Source organism: Melanerpes formicivorus, unplaced genomic scaffold (assembly GCF_026170545.1).
Source record: "Melanerpes formicivorus ecotype bairdi unplaced genomic scaffold, bMelFor1.0.p_v2 SCAF_26, whole genome shotgun sequence".
In the NCBI taxonomy this organism is placed as follows: domain Eukaryota; kingdom Metazoa; phylum Chordata; class Aves; order Piciformes; family Picidae; genus Melanerpes; species Melanerpes formicivorus.
This window is the reverse complement of record NW_027142378.1, coordinates 1,048,994-1,055,387: the sequence shown is the minus strand read 5'-3', so window position 1 is coordinate 1,055,387 and position 6,394 is coordinate 1,048,994.

Here is a 6,394-nt window from a genome sequence, read left to right as displayed (position 1 = left end):
CAGCAGGAGGCTGCTGGCACACTGCAACAGGTTGCCCAGAGAGGTGGTTGGGGATCCATCCCTGGAGATATTCAAGGTGAGGCTCTGGGCAACCTGCTCTAGTTGGAGGAGTCCCTGCTGCCTGCCAGGGGGGTTGGACAAGATGCCCTTGGAGGGTCCCTTCCAAGCCAATGCAGTATGTGAATCAATCTGTGACTCCTTCTGAAGGCACAGCCCTGAAACCTCATGAGGAAGAGTCACATCAAATACTGGAAAGAAGAGGTGGGAAGCAACCTGTGGGCAATGCACTGAGCTGCACTCAGAGCCTTTCAAACTAGAGCAGAGCAGATTGAGATTGGCTGTGAGGAACAAGTTCTGCACCAGGAGGCTGCTGGAACACTGCAACAGGCTGCCCAAGGGAGGTGGTTGAGGCTCCATCCCTGGAGATACTCAAGATCAGACTGGATGTGGCCCCCTAAGAGAGCTGAGCAGATTGAGATTGGCTGTGAGGGACAAGTCCTGCACCAGGAGGCTGCTGGAACATTGCAACAGGCTGCCCAGGGAGGTGGTTGAGGCTCCAGCTCTGGAGACATTCAAGGTGAGGCTGGAGAGGGCTCTGAGCAACCTGATCCAGTGGAGGATGTCCCTGCTGACTGCTGGGGGTGGGAGTTGGGTGAGCTTTGGAGGTGTCTTGACATTCTGAAGCAGCTGGACACAAAGAAGCTGGACACAGTGTGCAATGGAGCCCATTTCTGACAGCATGACAGGCTTGTGGCTTAGAATCGTGGAACCATTTAGGATCCAAAAGCCCTTTGAGATCCTCCAGCCCAGCCATCCTCTGGCTCTGCCCAGGCTGGGGCTCACCCATGGCCCTCAGCACCACAGCTCTGCCTCTGAAACACCTCCAGGGATGGGCACTCAGCCTCCTCCCTGGGCAGCCTGGGCCAGGCTTGGAGAAGCCTTTTGGGCCAGAAGGTTCTGCTGCAGTCCAACCTAAGCCTCCCCTGGTGCAAGTTTTCTTGCTGTTCCATTTCTTTTTCCTTTCAGGCATGGGGGGTGTGTGTTTCTTCTTTTGATGCAAAGCCCTCCAGAGGTTCTGCTCTTTGGGTAGAGGTTCTAAGAGCAGGAAGGCTTTTGGAAGCTGTTCTGTGGCAGACTACTCCCTGGGGCAGGTTATCAGCCTGGCCATTCCTTTTGTTAACTCAGGCCCTGCTGTGGCTTTGCCTGGAGGCCAAACAACTCTCTCCCAGGCAAGGCTGAGACACAGGTGAGGAGATACCAGATGTGAAATCTCCATTTCAAAGGCACATTTGAATACAGCAACTACAGGAGCTCAAAATCCCATTTTTCCCCCCACCCACCCCCCCTTCCCCCTGCAGCAGGAGGCTGAACCTTGCAGCCTTCCAGGCTGTGTGGTTTCCATGCTAATATCTCTTTGCTACCTAAGTGTTCAGCTTTTCACTCCAGAGTGTCAGTTGGCATCTGCACAGCCTGGTGTGCATGTTAGAGAGGAGATGGAGCAGAAGAATCACTGCTGTGCCCAGCTGGCCAAAGAGGCCACCAGCAGCCTGGCCTGGAGCAGCAATGGTTGTGGGCAGCAGGAGCAGGGCAGGGATTGTGCCCCTGGGCTGGGCACTGGGGAGGCCACAGCTTGAGTGCTGGCTTCAGGTTTGGGCTCCTCACTCCCAGAAGGACATTGAGGGCTGGAGCAGGTGCAGAGAAGGGCAACAGAGCTGGGGAAGGGTCTGAGGAGGAGCAGCTGAGGGAGCTGGGGGTGTTGAGTGTGGAGAAGAGGAGGCTGAGGGAGACCTCATTGCTCTCTGCAGCTCCCTGAGAGGAGACTGCAGGGAGCTGGGGGTTGGGCTCTGCTCCCCAGTCTCAGGTGATAGAAGGAGAGGAAATGGCCTGGGATTGTGCCAGGGGAGGGTTAGGTTGGAGATTAGGAGGAAAAATTTCCTTGCTGCAAGAGTGGTCAGGGACTGGCAGAGGCTGCCCAGGGAGGTGGTGGAGTCCCCATCCCTGGAGGGGCTCCAGAAAGCTGTGGCCATGGCACTTTGGGGCAGGGTTTAGTGGCTGTGGTGGGGTTGGGTTGAAGGTTGGACTGGATGATCTCTGAGAGCTTTTCCAACTCAGACAATTCCATGGTTCTACCTCAATGGCTGAAAGCAAGCAGAGGCAGAGATTGTATTGGTTAGCTTGAAACCAATGCAGACATTCCAGCAGTGGTATTACTCCTGGGTGACCTTTGGTGGTCCCTTCCAAGCCAGAAAGTTCTGTGACAGTGTGATGTTGTGAGCCTGTGAGCACAGAGGAGCACTGGGGCAGAGTTTACTCTTTGGAGCAACCTGTTCCAGCAGAGCTCTGTGGCAGGGGCCAAGTTCTTTCTCTGAGGAAGAAGGCAGTCGATCAAAGGCAGCTGTAAAGGGGCTTGTGAGAGTGGAGGCTAATTTAACAATCAATGACTGGTTCAGCTTCCCAGGAGCAGGGAGAAAATGTCCTTTGGTTTTGTCATCTCCCCAGGGCCTTGGTGGAGCTCCCTTACCACCTTGTAAATGTCACAAGCAAAAGAGCCCTTCTGCCAATCCACCAGGGGAGGTTGAGGCTGGATGTGAGGAGGAAGCTCTTCCCAGCAAGAGAGATTGGCCATTGGGATGTGCTGCCCAGGGAGGTGGTGGAGTCACCATCCCTGGAGGTGTTTAGGAAGAGACTGGATGGGGTGCTTGGTGCCATGGTTTAGTTGATGAGATGGTGTTGGGTGATAGGTTGACAGGTCTCTTACAACCTGGTTCATTCCATCCTAGTCTATTCCATTCCATCCTAGTCTAGTCCATTCCATCCCATTCTATTTTGTCCTATTCCATTCTATCCTATTCCATTCCATTTCCTGTTCTTAATGGTGATACAAATTCCCTCTGTGAGCCTTAAACAACACATAGGATGGCAGGGCTTGGAAGGGACTCCTGGAGATCGAGCCCAACGCCCCTGCCAAAGCAGGTTTGCTAGAGAAGGTCAGACAGGAGCACATCCAGATGGCTTTGGAGTGACTCCAGAGATGGAGTCTCCAACACCTCCCTGGGCAGCCTGCTCCAGGGCTCAGCACCCTGAAAGAATCATAGAATCAATAAGGTTGGAAAAGAGCTCAGAGATCATCAAGTCCAACCTGTCACCCAACACCTCATGACTGCTAGACCATGGCACCAAGTGCCACATCCAATCCTCTCTTGAACACCTCCAGGGATGGGGACTCCACCACCTCCCTGGGCAGCACATCCCAATGGCCAACAACTCTCTCTGGGAAGAACTTTCTCCTCCCCTCCAGCCTAAACCTCCCCTGGCACAGCTTGAGACTGTGTCCTCTTGTTCTGGTGCTGCTTGCCTGGGAGAAGGAGGGAAGGAGGGAAAGGACAGAAGGAGGGAAAGGAGGAAAGGAGGGAAAGGGGGGAAAGGAGGAAAGGAATGAAAGGGGGGAAAGGAGGAAAGGAATGAAAGGGGGGAAAGGAGGAAAAGGGGGAAAGGAGGGAAGAAATAAAGGAAAGAAGGGAAAGGGGGAAAGGAGGAAAGAAGGGAAAGGGGGAAAGGAGGAAAGAAGGGAAAGGAGGAAAGAAATAAAGGAAAGAAGGGAAAGGAGGAAAGAAATAAAGGAAAGAAGGGAAAGGAGGAAAGAAATAAAGGAAAGAAGGGAAAGGAGGAAAGTAGGGAAAGGAGGAAAGAAATAAAGGAAAGAAGGGGAAAGGAGGGAAGAAAGGAAGAAACAAGCAAACAAAAGAATTAAAAGTCTTATGTTCCAGGATCACCAAATCCGTGTGGGGAAAAGAAAGAGCCAGGAGGCTGCAGGAGCTGCTGGAGCACAGGAATCTGCGGCTGCTTAGCTGTTGGCCTTTCATTTCAGGGGCTGTAAATCACCTCGCAGCAGCCCGTGGCAGCAAGGGCTTATGCCGCGCATAATCCCATTGAAATTCTGCAGCCGGGGAGCTAATTGAAACTTAAGTGATGTGTCATCCCCTCCGCAGGCCAGCTGCAGGGGCTGAGCCGTGCTCACAGGCGGCAGCCAGGCACTGCAGAGCACCGACGTGCCGCTCCTTGGCCAAAACAAGGGAGACATTTATCTCTGCAGCTCGCTTCAGGTGCTCAGAGAAATTACAGGCAGCTAGGAAAGAGCCCAGGCTTTGCTCTGGTTGAGCAAAGTTAGATCAGGACTGGCTGTCACCACCTGCAGAGTCACAGGATGGCAGGGGCTGGAAGGTTGAGCCCAAACCCCTTGCCAAGGCAGGTTAGCCCATGGCGGGTCAGACAGGAACACACCCAGGTGAGGATGGAAAGTCTCCAGAGAAGGAAACTCCACCACCTCTCTGGGCAGCCTGCTCCAGGGCTGTCAGCCTCAAAAATGAAGGACTTTCTCCTCAGGTTTAGATGGAACTTGCTATGTCCTTGAGCAGGTCCAGAGAAGGGTAATGAACCTGGTGAAGGGCCTGAAGAACAGGGCTGGAGAGGAGCAGCTGAGAGGAGCTGAACCCTTGCAAGTCTCCAGGGATGGAGCCTCCACCACCTCCCTGGGCAGCCTGTGCCAGTGTCTGCCCTCCCTCACTGTGCAGAACTTCCTCCTGATGCCCAACCTAACCCTGCCCTGCTCCAGTTCCAGACCCCTGCCCCTTGTCCTATCCCCACAGCCCCTTCTGAACAGCTCCAACCTAAGTGCAGGACCTTGCACTTCACTTGCACTGAACTTCATGAGGTTCTCCTTATCTCAGTTCTCTGCAGCCTGCCCAGGTCCCTCTGGATGGCTCCCAACCCATCCTTCAGTGCTCCCAACCTCACCACTCAGCCTGGTGCCACCTTCACACCTGCTGAGGGTGCCTCAGCCTCTGTGTCAGTGATGAGGACACTGAACAGCACTGCTCCCACTATGGACACCTGAGGGACACCATTTAAACATAATTTACTACCAATAATGGACTTAAACATTACTACCAATAATGAACTCAAACACAGCAACTTACCAACAACAGTGAACCCAAACATACCTCACTACCAATGATAGACTCAAGCATAATGACTTATTAACAATAATTACTGAAATTAAACATAATCAGTGAATTTAAACCCAGCACTTAGATGTGGGATTGAACACATCCAAGTGCCAGGTTCTACACATTGACCACAGCAACCCCAGGCAGTGCTACAGGCTGGGGACAGAGTGGCTGAGAGCAGCCAGGCAGAGAGGGACCTGGGGGTGCTGGTTGAGAGTAGGCTGAAGATGAGGCAGCAGTGTGCCCAGGTGGCCAAGAAGGCCAATGGCATCCTGGCCTGCATCAGGAAGAGTGTGGCCAGCAGGAGCAGGGAGGTCATTGTGCCCTGTGCTGTCCTTGGACATCCCTGAGCAGAGCCTGGATCCAGCCATGCACATCAAGAACAGTGTGGCCAGCAGGATCAGGGAAGTCATTGTGCCCTGTGCTCAGCACTGCTTAGGCCACACCTTGAGTCCTGTGTCCAGTTCTGGGCCCCTCAGGTTAGGAAAGATGTTGAGTTGCTGGAAGGTGTCCAGAGAAGGGCAAGAAAGCTGGAGAGGGGTCTGGAGCACAGCCCTGTGAGGAGAGGCTGAGGGAGCTGGGGTTGCTTAGCCTGGAGAAGAGGAGGTTCAGGGGAGACCTTCTTGCTCTCTCCAACTCCCTGCAGGGAGGTTGTAGCCAGGTGGGGGTTGGTCTCTTCTGCCAGGCAAGCAGCACCAGAACAAGAGGACACAGTCTCAAGCTGTGCCAGGGGAGGTTTAGGCTGGAGATGAGGGGAAAGTTCTTCCCAGAGAAACAGATTGGCTATTGGGATGTGCCGCCCAGGGAGGTGGTGGAGTCCCCATCCCTGGAGGTGTTCAAGAGGGGATTGGATGTGGCACTTGGTGCCATGATTTAGTAGCCATGAGGTGTTGGGTGATAGGTTGGACTTGCTGATCTCTGAGCTCTTTTCCAACTTTATTGATTCTATGAACCTTACACCCTGAGTAAAGGTTTTAGGAGGGTGAGCTACCTGCCTAGGGAGCAGCCAGGCAGATTATGTGTCATTAACATACATATATATGTGTGTGTGTATTCATTTCTTTTTCCTAACACCAAGAGCAGCCCTTTGTATCTCTGATCCCATGATGAGAGGTGAGGCAGGGAAAAGAATCCTTCCAGGGGAGCAAACTGAAGCCACTTGGAGTTGCTGCTTCTCTCTCAGCAGCAGGGTTGCTGCCTTCCCCCTCCAGCAAGGCAGCCTCCAGCCCAACAAATACCCTCTGATGCTGTCAACAAATCCTCAGCGTCAGGTTTCCCTAGCAACAAAAGAGCTTTCCCAGCTTCCCAGTCCACAGCAGGAGCCCTGGAACAACCCCAGCTCCTCTGACCCTGGCTTGGCTACCTTTGGCTCTTGTTGGGTTTCAGGG